The sequence below is a fragment of the Peromyscus maniculatus genome, chromosome 7 (genome assembly GCF_049852395.1).
Source record: "Peromyscus maniculatus bairdii isolate BWxNUB_F1_BW_parent chromosome 7, HU_Pman_BW_mat_3.1, whole genome shotgun sequence".
NCBI classification, from domain to species: domain Eukaryota; kingdom Metazoa; phylum Chordata; class Mammalia; order Rodentia; family Cricetidae; genus Peromyscus; species Peromyscus maniculatus.
Genome location: NC_134858.1, coordinates 98992205 through 99006029, shown reverse-complemented (window position 1 = coordinate 99006029; position 13825 = coordinate 98992205). Strand labels below are relative to the sequence as shown.

At 44.2% G+C, this 13825-nt stretch overlaps 1 long non-coding RNA gene and 1 pseudogene across 2 annotated transcripts; one reads left to right on the top strand and one right to left on the bottom strand.

Annotated features, from left to right (window-relative positions):
• Window positions 1–910: 910 nt before the first annotated feature.
• LOC143274149 (uncharacterized) lies at window positions 911–4755 on the bottom strand. 2 transcript variants are annotated; one of them, XR_013052580.1, is made up of 3 exons: window positions 4664–4755; window positions 4022–4103; window positions 911–1448 (listed from the first exon to the last, which is right to left on the bottom strand). It is a non-coding gene; the product is annotated as an uncharacterized LOC143274149 (long non-coding RNA). The 2 variants fall into 2 exon arrangements; XR_013052581.1 differs by lacking the exon at window positions 911–1448 and adding an exon at window positions 2829–3477.
• Window positions 4756–6189: 1434 nt separating this feature from the next.
• LOC121831177 (large ribosomal subunit protein eL8 pseudogene) lies at window positions 6190–11939 on the top strand (annotated as a pseudogene).
• The last annotated feature ends 1886 nt before the right edge of the window (window positions 11940–13825 follow it).

Here is a 13825-nt window from a genome sequence, read left to right as displayed (position 1 = left end):
CCTTTGCAAGCACAAGGACCTGAGTTTGATTCTAGAACCCAGGAAGAATGCCAGGAGTGGCAGCACTTGCTTTGTTTGCTTGTTTGTTTGTTTTTGTTTTTTGTTTTTTCTAGACAGGCTCTCTCTATGTGGTTCCAGATGTCCTGAAACTTGCTCAGTAGACCAGGCTGGCCTCAAATTCACAGAGATGCCTCTGCCTCTGCCTCTGCCTCTGCCTCTGCCTCTGCCTCTGCCTCTGCCTCTGCCTCTGCCCCTCTGCCTCTGCCCCTCTGCCTCAGCCTCTGCCCCTCTGCCTCTGCCCCTCTGCCTCTGTCCCTCTGTCTCCACCCCTCTGCCTCTGCCTCTGCCTCTGCCTCTGCCTCTGCCTCTGCCTCTGCCTCTGCCTCTGCCTCTGCCTCTGCCTCTGCCTCTGCCTGGATTAAAGGTATGCACCACATACCACAGCACAATCTTGTAATCCCAATCCTGGGGAGGTAGAGACAGAAGGACCCCTGGGGCTTGATGGCCAGTCAGTCTTACCTAATTGATGAACTTGATGAGCTCCTAATCTATTAGAGACTCTGTGTAAAAGGAGGTGGACAGTATTTCTGAAGTCCTCTGGCCTTATCACACATGTGTGCATGCATACTCACATATATGTAGACTCACACAAGCATACGCATTATTTAATATCAGAGCAGAGCAACGTTAGCTGGCTTATTCTTGAATAAAAACCTGGGAAGTAGATGTCAATAAAATGAATAAACTAGCCGGGTGGTGGTGGCGCACACCTTTAATCCCAGCACTCGGGAGGCAGAGGCAGGCAGATCTCTGTGAGTTCGAGGCCAGCCTGGTCTCCAAAGTGAGTTCCAGGAAAGGCGCAAAGCTACACAGAGAAACCCTGTCTCGAAAAACCAAAAAAAAAAAAAAAATGAATAAACTAGCAAAGCATATATATTAATAGAAATGAGACCCCTTCCATGCCACCAGGCAGAGACCTGGAGACAAAGTTATACAAAGTAATTTGAGAAGTGACATCTTTACACAATACATTCTTCCTTTTTAGGAAGATAATGTATTTCTCTGCTATTTAAATCTTTTCTGTCCCTAAATTACTTTTTTAAAGATTTGTTTATATGTATGAGTGTTTTTGCCTGCATGTATGTATGTATACTATTTGCATGCCCAGTGCCTGCAGAGGCCAGAAAAGGATAACAGATCCCCTGGTACTGGAGTTCCAGGTAGTTGTGAATCAATGCAGTGCTGGGAACAAACCTGGTCTTCTTCAAGAGCAGCAAGTGCTCTCAACCTCTGCACCTTCTCTAGTCCCATTTACTATTCAAGCAACAGTATAAGCTCTATTTAGTCCTTGTTAAATTTGTTCTTCAGTATTTCAGGCTTTGGGCTATTGTCTCTTTCAAAATAGCAGGGTTCCCTCCAGATCTGTCTTCTTTTCATTCCACAATATCCTAAAAAAAATAAAAATAAAAAAAATAAAAAAACCCACTTCAACTGCCCTGCCCCAACTCCGATTTCAAACTGCCCCTTTTCCCCTCTGGCAAACAACAACCACACTTAACCTCCCATGTTTGTGGGCCTTTGCTTGGACTGGTTTCTGGAGGTCATCCAACCTTGATGAACAAGAAAAAGAAAAGGTAACATTTGGAATCTAGCAAGCTTGAGGTTAAAACATGTCATGTCAGCAATCGCTAAACAACAGTACATCAGATTAGGTCAAGAATTTGTGAAATGTTTGTGCCAAGTGAAATGTCAAAGCACAGAGTGTGTCAAAGGGGGAGAAAAGCCTCTATGTCAGTCAAAATGTCACTCTGTCCTGCAGCGAGTCATTTATTCCTTTCTGTCTTCATCGTTCTTCTTGTTCCGCATGTACTAATGTTGCCTCTGAATAATTGAAATTAATAGTGGCATTATCGGTGGCTTAGGGTAAAAACTAAAGAGCTAATTTAAAATCACTCAGTCAATTTGAACTCATTTTGAAAATGGAAATTGTTAACCCAGCCTTAAAAATAAGCCATTACCTGATTGTCCAAAGCGTTTCTACCACTGCAGTTTATTTGTTCTGTTAATTTTTGTAATATGTATAGAAAAGACACAGAAAAAGAGAGAAAAGAATGGACACATTTTTCAAATGCTGGACCCAAAGAAATTAGAAACATGATGGAAAAGTTAAGCATAGGCTTGATAGATCCAGGTAGCCCTCAATAAATGACATTCCAATGGATCATTGAGTTAATTATGAAGCAAAACTCCATAATGTTCATCCACATTTTCCCACTGATTTTAATTTCTAAGCTAACAGAGCTTTTCAGAAAATGGCTCTTCTCCATACACTTGGTTTCTCCTAAAGCAGCTGTCTGTTGCATAGGCATGGCCAAAAATGAGAAAGAAGTCCTGCTCTTAATGTTACAGTTGCCTGGTTAGTAAACTAAAAGATTTCTTTGTAGACATCAGGGTAAGGGCTAGAATAAGGCTAGCTGGACCCCAGAGCACCAACATTTAAGGAAGAGCCCTCCCTCTTGGGGCTGCCCCAGCAGCTGCATGAACCTAAATGTTGGTGTTTCCATAAACGTTGCCTGACCAGCATCTCACTAGCTCCATTCTGGTCCTGGCCAGTCATTATTGATACCAGTAGAATTGGAAAAAGTCAGCGGGGCGGTGGTGGCACATGCCTTTAATCCCAGCACTTGGGAGGCAGAGCCAGGCAGATCTCTGTGAGTTCGAGGCCATCCTGGTCTACAGAGTAAGATCCAGGACAGGCACTAAAACTACACAGATAAACCCTGTCTCAAAAAAAAAAAAAAAAAAAAAAAAAAAAAAGATTTACCTCTATGAATCTGCTCCTAAACTGGGTTCCTAATACCAACATTAGAACTTTCACAATAAAAATTTCTCTATTTGCTAAGATAAATTCTAATGGTTCAAAATGGAGTTGACAATTGGAAAAATCATGTGGGACTTCCCTGTTCTGGTTTGGGCTTCAATTTTTCATTTGAAGCTCCACTTCATCAATACAGAGATGGCTGCACTGAGGAAAATTCAACAAGAGAATCACGAATAATCTAGAATTCCAACTACTAAAAAATAAATATATAAAAGTTATAGATACTTTCCAGTAGTGACGTCTTTCTCATCAGTCTTAAGGATATTCTTCTCAGTGTCAGAATACCTAAGATAGAGTACAAACTAGAATATTCCTGTGTATCCACCGCTCAGCAAATATAGACTGTAGGCCTATCATGTTTCAGCAAACCCTGTGGGATCCTTCAAGAGAATTCTAGGGATAGAAATATGGCTTGATGTGTAAAATGTTTGTAGCACAAGCATGCACAAGCTGGGTCCTTGGCAGCACTTAAGAGCAGTGTAGTAGTGAGCATCTGTAATCCTTGCACTGAGGAGGTGAAAACAGGTAGATCCTAGGGGCTTGCTTGCTGGCCAGCCAGTATAGGCAGCAGTGAACTCCAGACTCAGTGAGAGATCCTGCCACAAAAATCATATAAGGTAGAGGACAGGCAAGATGGCTCTGTGGGTAAAGGTTCATACTGCCAAGCCTGACAACCCGAGTTCCATCCCTGGGACCCACAAGGAGAGAACCAACTCCTCTTGAAGTTGTCCTCTGATCTCCACATACCGGCATGCACACATGTGCATGTATGCCCTTGTTCATGAGCACACATATATTAATAATAATAATAATAATTAATAATAATAATAAATAAATGAATTTAACTTTAATTTTTTAAATAAAGTGAGTGATAGTGAAAAACACCCAATATTGACCTCTCGCCGATGAAATGCTGTATGTATGTGCCCATGGACCCCCCCACCCTATAGACACATAGGTGAGGACACCACACACACACACACACACACACACACACACACACACACACACATGATTTTGGTGAGATATATATATATATATCACCAAAAAAATTAAAAAGAAAGAAAAAAAGGATTCTAAACTCAATCCTTTCCATCACATGCACAGCAACCATCTAGCTCAGGCACCACTTTCTCATACCTGGATAAATGAAACTTGTCTCTCTGCTTCTGCTCTTGACTCCCTGAAGTAGGTTCTTCAGCCAGCAATCAGCCTGACCCCTCTGGAATAGAAAGTCAGGACACGATGTACCTCTACTCAAAGCCTACAACTGACTTCGTGCATGTCAGGGAAAACAATCTCAAACCCATCCTTTGAATGCTAAGGCTATGTGATCACACCCACACCTCATTTACAATATTTCTCCCTTCTCTTTCCTCCCTCCAAATTCTCCAGATACCCCTCCCCACTCTCCTTCAAATCCATGGCCTCTTTTTTCACTAACTGTTATTGCATTCATATGTGCATAATCTGTTCTGTCCATATAATGCTACCTATATGTATGTTCTCGGGGTTGATTTTTTGGCACTGGACAACCAATCAGTGTGCTCCTCCCTGGAGAAGGCCACCTCTCCCATTCCCAGCTTTCCTCAGTTGCCTATAGTTCTTCGTGTAAGGCTGAGGCCTCATGGGCTTTTCTCTATCCTGTCTGACATGTTCAGTGATGTCATCCTTGTTCAGCTCATGTATGGGCAATGATGTTGGTGAGAGATTTGAGTGTAGTCTCTGATGTTACTAGGAGACACAATCTTACAGCAAACTCTTTGATCCTCTGGCTCTTACCTTTCAGCCCCCTCTTTGACAGTGTTCCCTGAGCCTTAGGTGGGGGTGGGGTGTTCTGAAGATGTATCCACTGGGACTGGGCTCCACAACTCATAGACTGTATGATGAAATACATACAGCATTTCATCAGCTAGAGGTCAATATTGGGTATCTTTCACTATCACTCACTTTATTTAAAAAAATTAAAGTTAAATTTATTATTATTATTATTAATTATTTATTTGCATTTTAATTGGTTGTGTTTGTCTGTAATGGTCTCCATCTGTTGCAAAGAGAAGGTTCCCTGTTGAGAGGTGAAGACTGCATTTACATATGGGTATAAGGACAATTGTCCATGGATTGTTCTTACAGATTATACTAGTTTAGTAAAATAGTGGTTGTAATTCTCCTTCAAAAACCAAGACTTTACTAGTAATTAGCTGAGTTTCTAGTACCAACCATGGGCTCCCTCTTGTTGAGCAGGTGTTAAGTTAATTAAAGAGCTGTTGGTTACGGCCAAGGTGTGCGTGTCACCATTACAACCACAGGATTACCCTGTCGTACTGATTGTTGATGTGGTTCATAGGCATCATGTCTCGGTAGGACTGTTGGCTACCTCCCTCTCCTTTAGAAGCTTGCATGGCATCTTCTGATACCACGAAAGCTAGTTCTCATGGAGGGTTTGTTCAGGTTAGTTCCTTCTCAAGGGTCTCTGATTCCTGCTTCTGAAGGTCATGGTGTCTTCATTATTTTTCTTTAACCATCTGGCAAGTTTTCAATGTTGCCCTGGTAGAATTGAAGCTCAGTGATGTTTTTACCATGTTTTACTTATTAGTATTTGCCAGCACCTACATCACTGCCTATGCATATTTGTTGAATTAAGTGGTATAACATGTAGGTCATGTATTAATTCTGGTCACTATAGGAGATGATGTTCTTATGTCACAAGATTTTCCCTTGACTAGACAAGAGTATTTCAGGACTCTTGCCCTCCTTTTGCTTTCCGATTAAACAGATGAGGTATGTGAGAGAAACAGAGAGCTGCAGATGGAAACAAGATTTTTTAAATTGTTTTATTGTTATTATCTTTAATGATGTGTACACTGGGGGGTATGTGCATGAGTGAGTGCAAGTACCCACAGAGTTCAGAAGAGAATGTTAGATCTCCTGGAGTTGGGGTTCCATGGGGATGTAAAACACCCAACATGGGTACTGAGAACTGAACTCAGGTTCTAAGCAAAAGCAGCACCTGCTCTTAATGGCTGAACCATCTCTGCAGCCCCTTAAAGATTTTCACCATGAGTAAACAGAAGACTAGAATTGTGTTTATCGAGCCTGTGGTGCAGCTATTTCCTCCAGGCTGAACATGACTTCTATGGTCTTGAATCAGAACGTCTATGATCATCCACATAATATTAGGCCTATTTACCTTCCTTCCTGGAGGGAGGGGCAGGCTCATGAGCCTTCGGGAGATGCTCACAAGGCCCTCTACTCCCCCACAGTTATTAAGAAGTAAACAATTTACTAGTGTAAGACACTTCAATAGTATGGATGCTCGTAAGTTACAAGGACTCTTCAGTGGTACAGCTTTCATATGTCTTATGTACCACGGGCAGGACTCTCCAGTGGTGTAACTACCTAGAGGTCTCATAAGAGACTTTTAGATAATATACCTTCCTTTTGTCATTGATCTTCCTACAAGTAACCCCAATAAACTCATTGGTTTACCAAAGAGGATTTGAATGAAATAATTTCTTTGGTCTGTCAGTGTGCTCTATCTGAAGTGAATAGTTATTCTTATGTCTCCTCAGGAAAAGTCATGAGGTAGGGCCACATATCAATATGGGAGGGGTAGACTTGAGGGAACTGAAAATTAGCCGTCTATTTTGGGATAAAAGTTTAATGCCTGGTATATATCCAGGTAGAGATATCCAGGAGGATGTTGGATATGAGTATCTATAGTTCAGAGAAAGTGTATCGAAGAAAGTTAAAGTCATGGAACTAAACACGATCCCCTGGAGAAGAGTATAGATGGAGTGCCAAGGTCTAGCCCCTGAGCAGGGCAGCGTTTAGAAGTCGGGGAGATGAAAAAAACATCAGTGATGCCCTACTACAAAGGAAGGCGAGAAAAGACACAGTGGTTGAAGGAAAATAGGAGGCTGGAAGAATAGCTTAAATATGAGACATGGTGTCGTGCATTTGATGAAAGGGAAACAGCCCGCCGAGAGAGGGGAAAGGAACAATGCAGAGAGAGGAGTGCCACGGCAAAAGTGGAACTCTAGAGTAGACAGGAGGAGCGGGGAGCAGAGCAGAGGGAGGAGCCGGGAGCAGAGCGGAGGCCGAGGCTGAGCCTGGACAGCCAGACAGTTCACCCACCACAGTGTGCGCACCAGTCAGGGGAGGTGGTTGACAGGGGAGTAGAGCTTTGGGGGATATCTCTTCTGGTTGCTTCTATTTTCTTCAGCAACATACTGGACCAAAAGTCTTAGTGGAAATCGTAAGGAACACCTAGAGAATCAGGTGTTCTGAGGATGATGCTGGGTAAAAGTTAGACGGTGAGAGGTTTGAAATGGGATCTAGGGTGTTCAGGAGGAGGGTAATGCCGTGAGTTCTTACTGAAATGACTAGGAGCCAGGCGGTGGTGGCGCACGCCTTTAATCCCAACACTCGGGAGGCAGAGGCAAGCAGATCTCTGTGAGTTCAAGGCCAGCCTGGGCTACAGAGTGAGTTCCAGGAAAGGTGCAAAGCTACACAGAGACACCCTGTCTCAAAAAAAGAAAATAAAAAAGAAATGACTAGGTTGGAGGCTCCACAGTAGGAATAGGGAGTGAGGTAGGGATGGAGACAAAAACCTCACAAGTGGCTAGAAAGTGTTAGGATTAGATGGTCTTTTTCAATGTAATATAGTTGTGATTGATGGCTTTAATTAATGTTTACTGAGTGACTCCTGGATATCATGAAGCCTCTATAATAACCTCAAGGATTGGGCTGGAGAGATGGCTCAGCAGTTAAGAGCACTTGCTGCTCTTCCAGAGAACCTGAGTTTCATTCCAAGAACCAAGAACTACTTACTTCAGGTAGCTCACCTATAACTCTAGCTCCAGAAAGATCCAGGAAGCTTCTGGCCTCTAAGATTCTCTCTCTCTCTCTCTCTCTCTCTCTCTCTCTCTCTCTCTCTCTCTCTCTCTCTCTCTCTCTCAATCCCTCCCTCCTTCCCTCCCTCCCTCCCTTCCTCCCTCCTGTCCTCTGTCTCCTTCCCTTCCCCCCACACTCATAACTAAAAATAAAATAAATCTTTAAAAATTAACCTCAACAACTGGAGACTGTCTTATTTCATCTCCATCACATATGACAAAAAGGGGGATCCCAGAGCTGGTTTCAATGACAGCAATGGATTCAGGATTCAAACTCAAGTCTCATGATCTCCAAACTAGGCTCTTTCCCCACGGCCTGTACCATTCTTTTCAGCTGAATCACCTTCAAGTCTTCACCCACGGCTTCCAGACACTGTCTGGTTTACCCAGGAAGCCTTAAGTTTCAACTTTCATTGTTTAAGCCTGAGACAGTAGTCTCATTCTGTGGCCAGAGGCTACAGTCTCCTGGGGTAATAAGCCTCTTCTTCCTCTAGGCTAATGTCCCTTTGCAGGCTTAAAAACCAACACAATGTGAAAAGACCTACAGCCTCTGTCTGTCGGCTTTGTCTGCTCCAGGGGATAGCCTTACTGGCCTGCTCCAGGAGCTAGCTTTGCCTTGCTAGAGCAGACTTCCTTGGGAAATCTTACAGTCCAGACCAGAGAACGTATTGGTCATTCATCATGCTGTAACTCTTCTTCCATTTAAGTAAAAAAGCAAGACCTAATACCCTGTCACTGTTTTTCCCAGAATGCTCTACTCTAAGACCAGAGCTTTCTCTCTCCGAGAGATGATTTATGCAAGTGACACAAGAAGAAAAATAGAGGCATAAACGTTTCCACAGGACTAGTGAGATGGCCCAGCTAGGAAAAAAAAAAAAAAAAAAAAAAAACGCTGACCCTCAATGCTGACAACCTGAGTTCAGTCCTCAGGATTCACATGGTAGGATGGGAAATCTGGGCAGTCTTCTGACCTTCATGTGCTTGGTGCTCACACATGCACATGCAACACACACACACACATACACACACACTTGTGTACATTCACACATAATTTTTGTGTGTGTCCACCAAAAAAAGAAAAAAAAAAAACGCCACGCATGTCTCTTTAGGGCTGGAAGAATTTGCATGCTTTCTGCTTTGTAGTGACTCTACTAGAGAGGAAAGGAACCCTCGATGCCACAGTGGAGGAAAGGACAGAGACCAGTGGATATCACCGCTGACTAGTCTCGCAGGTCAAAGCTGCCCAGCAGAGCACTCTACCGTTGTTCCACACATGTGCCTCCTCCCTCAGTAGCCACTAGCCAATATGGATATTAAGCACCTAAAATGTAACCAACACAATTAAAAAACAAAAATTTTCAAATATATTTACTTTCATTTTAAGCCGAATGTGGCTGCTGGCTATCACACTGGACTGTGCAGATAGAGATTATAAACAGAGGCCTGCATCACTCATCCCTTTGACTAGAGTTACCAAGCATGCCCACAAAACATTGTCATTAAGACCCTTGCCTGGTCAGCTTCTCTTTTTGTATGTGTGGAAACCAGAGGTTGACAGTGTCTTCCTCTGTTACTAGGATCTCTCACTGAGCCTGGAGCTCACCAATTCCATCAGACCAGCTTGCCAGAAAGCCCCAAGAACCCCCCTGTTCCCTCCCTCCCTGCCCCTGTGCTGGGGTCACAGGCGCTCACAGCACAACACATGGATGGAGCTTGGAAACTCTACAGTCAGGTCCTTGCACTTGCGCAGTAAGTACAAAGCCTTCTCCCCAGCTCTGTCAGCCCTTCTTAAGGAAGAAGGAAAGTAATCACTGGGGGCTTGGAATGTAGCTCAGTTGGTAGAATGCTTGCCTAGCCCACAGGAAGCCCTTGCTTTGAGTTTCACATTAAAAAAAAAAAATTCACAGCAAAAAAAAATGCAGACATGGAGGCACTTGCCTGTAATCCTAGCATCTGGGAGGTAAAGGCAGGAGGATTAGAAGTTCAAGGCCAACCTTGGTTATGTAGCCAGTTCACGCCAGCCTGGATTACATGAAACCCTGTCCCAAACGAGGAGGAGGTCTTCACTGTTTTCAATTAAAAGATAAAACATCCATGGAGTTGACATATAATTTCGACACTCTCACAAACTATGTAGACTAGGCCAACACATATTTACCACCTTACAATTTTTATAAGTCTAAGTACAGTGTAGCTCTCCTGAATTCTCTACTTACAGTCTCATAAGGTCCAAGCCAAACTATTGACTGGGCTGTGTTTCCTAGAGACTCCGAGATAGAATTCACTTCCTAGTTCCTTGCTATTTTAGTCTCTCTGATCCTGTATACATCCCATCCCCTCAGCCTCAGATCTCACAACAATGCATGCACCCTTCTCCTGCTCTGGTGTCCTCCTCAGCTAGGAAAACACTCTGCTTTAAGGGCTCAAGTAATTACATCGGACCCACTCAGAGAATCCATTTTCAGGTCAATTGATTAGTAACCTTAATTACATTTGCAAAGTCTCTTTTGCTCATTAGCATAATATAATTACAGGAGTAAGAGTCATGAGCCAAAATTCTGCCTATCATAACCTTTAGTCAAGAAGATGAAACAGGGCTGTGACCAATAATTTCTGGGTCTTGACAAGAAAATAAAATGACTGTATTAAAAGTAATTTTTAGAGCTCTATTTTCCATGTTCCAGAGTCCTGAGTCATGCATCTCACTCCAACACTGCAAGAAATGGGTCTCTAGAAGATTATTGCTCAGGTTTCAGGCTGCTCTCCTTGGACCGCCCTAGGCTTCACTAAAGCTCTCAGCAAAAGGCTTTCCTACCCCACCCCACCCCCCCTCGGAGAGCCTTTCCCATCACAGAAGACCCAACCAGCAAATCCCGCACCATTTCTGGTTTAGCCAGCACTGGGTTAGATATTAAGTCCTGATAAGGGCAACCCAGCCTGGAGGCTATTAATTAATGAACAAACCTTGTGTGCAAACCGAACTACTCAGCTACAGTTTGCAAATTCCAAGAAGAAAATGAAGTGGATGGAAAAATACTTCCTTCTAATGAGGTGAAAAGAAAAGCCGAGTTTTCAAGTCCTAAACAAAGCTGCCTGTGTCTGCCGTCCTCCTATGAGAAAGGAGGAAGATAACATTGAGCCACGTGTTCCAAGAAAGAGTTGAGGGAGGACCTGTTGTTACCTGAAAGGGATTCAAAGAGGCTGATTCACTTTCCAAGAATCAGCGTATGGGTGGTCTGGGAATTTGCCGGGAGAGAAGTCAGCTCACAAGGCCATGCATGATGTTGAGAACCCTGTAAAAAAAAAAAAAAAAAAAAAGTGGTTTCTCTCTCTCTCCTCCAGCTAAGCAAGATACCTAGAGGAAAGAAAGCCAAGGGGAAGAAGCTGGCCCCAGCCCCCACCATAGTGAAGAAATCGGAGGCCAAAAAGGTGGTGAATTCTTTGTTTGAGAAAAGGCCTAAGAAGTTTGGCATTGGGCAGGACATCCAGCCAAAAGAGATCTCACACCCTTTGTCAAATGGCCTCTTCACATTAGTCTGCAGCAACAAAAGGCCATCCCCTATAAGCGGCTCAAAGTACCTCCTGCTATTAATTAGTTCCCCCAGGCCCTGGACCAGCAAACAGCTACCCAGCTGCTTAAGCTTGCCTCAAGTGCAGGCCAGAGACAAAGCAGGAGAAGAAGCAAAGGCTGCTGGCCGGTGCTGAGAATACAGTCACCACCTTGGTGGAGAACAAGGAGGCTCAGCTGATGGTGATTGCCCACAATGTAGACCCCATTGAGCTGGGGTCCTCCTGCCTGCCCTGTATCAAAAGATGGGGGTCCCATAACGCATAATCAAGGGAAAGGCCAGGCTGGGGCGGCTGTCCTCAGGAAGACATGCACCACTGTTGCCTTCACGCAGGTTAACTGGGAAGACAAGGGTGCTCTGGCTAAGCTGGGGGACATATTAGGACCAATTACAACGACAGATATGATGAGATCTGCCGTCACTAGGGAGGCAACGTCCTGGGTCCTAAATCTGTGGCTCACATTGCCCAACTGGAAAAGGCAAAGGCCAAAGAATTCACCGCTAAACTGGGTTAAATGTACACTGCTAAGTTTTCTGTGCAGAAATATAAATTACAAAATTGAGAAGTAAAGAAAGCCTTCTACTCAGCTTACTTGGGGGTGGGGGTAAGTGCCTTGTTTAGGAAAATAACTTGAAAAGTTATGTGGGGAAGAGGTTACGTTCTGAGACAAAGAAGTAGATGCTCCAGGTGATCAGACAGTTTACAACCAAGCTCCAGGTGATCAGTTTACAACCACCTGTAACTCCAGCTCCAGGTGATCAGACAGCTCACCACCACCTGTAACTCCAGCTCCAGGTGATCAGACAGCTCACCACCACCTGTAACTCCAGCTCCAGGTGATCACACAGCTCACAACCACCTGTAACTCCAGCTCCAGGTGATCACACAGCTCACAACCACCTGTAACTCCAGCTCCAGGTGAACCAATGTCCTCCCTGGCTTCTGGGAGCACCTGCACGTACAGGGAGACACATGCAGAGATATATATAAATTAAAATAAAATTTAAAGAAACAAGAAAAGAAGTTGGACATGCTGGTACATGGATGTCCAAAGTTCAGGCAAATTCAAGGATAGTCTGAGCTAGTGAGTCCATACCTAAAAAACAAACAAACAAAAACTGAGGGGCAGTCAATGATCTACAATATGTTGCTAACTGCCATGAGTAGCAGTTTGGGAAGAAACCAAAAAGGAACCAAGTTCCATACGTCCACATGGGATGGAAGAGAACTCACGGAAAATTGGAGATGAGAGCAGGGGTAACCAGGAAGCCCGTCATCCCATAGGACTGTGCATAAACCTGGGGACAGCACCATACTTCCTCCAGGGTGGGCCTTGAGCCAACTTTAACATTTACTGTGAGGCCAGGTGACCCTAGTTGACTTCTGCTAGATGGGCCACTCACTGACTCAGCATTGCAGTGATCTTATGGTTTTCACATGATGATCTTTGTCACAGCTAATTTGACTTAATTTGTCACAATTTTTCCAGAAGGAGTCCATAATTTTCCCCATTTTGGACCAAATTGGAAGCCCCAGTGATGGGCCGCCTACCCAGCCCAGCACTGGGTGAGGTGTGCTCATCTTGGCAGTCCCCAGCCAATCAGAAGGCCCACTGCCATGAAATAAAGTCTCTTAGAGAAGCCTCATCAATAGTCGTAAGTCCTGTGCTTCGGATATGATGTACATACACCCAAATACTCGTGAGTGGAAAGCCTGGTCTTCAGTTAGCAGATCCAATCAATGCAGTTCAGAAAAGGCCTGAGGCATGTGTATTTCTCTTCTCTTTAATTCGGGTGTAATGATTCTAGCTTCCTTATTGGAGGCTGGCTCGTGATAAAGCACACTGAACAACCTGATAGCTATGTCCATGAGGAGAGGCCACTTGTTGCTGAGCAGATCATAATGTGGGCAGCACCTAGCTTCAGGTACTACCCAGCACTCTCTCTGCATCCCTTATGCCAGCAGCCCAGACTCCTAAACTACTTAATATCTCTTTACCTACCTCTCTGCCTCGGCATTCTTTGCCTCCTCCCTAAGTGGCAGTCCCTCTGGATGCCTGCCTTTTTCTCAAGCCATCCCCCTAGTCTCCCCTTGACACATCGTCCTATTCTTATAATCCTTCTGCTTGCCCTCTGAGGCCCTCAACCATTTGTAAACTCCCTTCCTTTTATACCATAAAACTCTTCCACGGGTTCCTTTCTGCTCTGCCTTAAGTTCAATAGCACCTCAAGGAAGAACACTGCTTTTCCTGCAGCCCAGGAGAGGGGGTTTATTCCTCACGCATCCTCAGGCACCGAAGGAATGTCTAGGGCACATTTACACTCTGATTCCTATTCCCAGTGTCCAACATCTTATTCTTCATTCATCCAAGACCTTCTACTCTTACGGCTGTTGTTTTAGCCAAGGCTTCCACCAGTCTCTCTCTCTCTCTCTCTCTCTCTCTCTCTCTCTCTCTCTCTCTCTCTGCCCCTACTTTAGT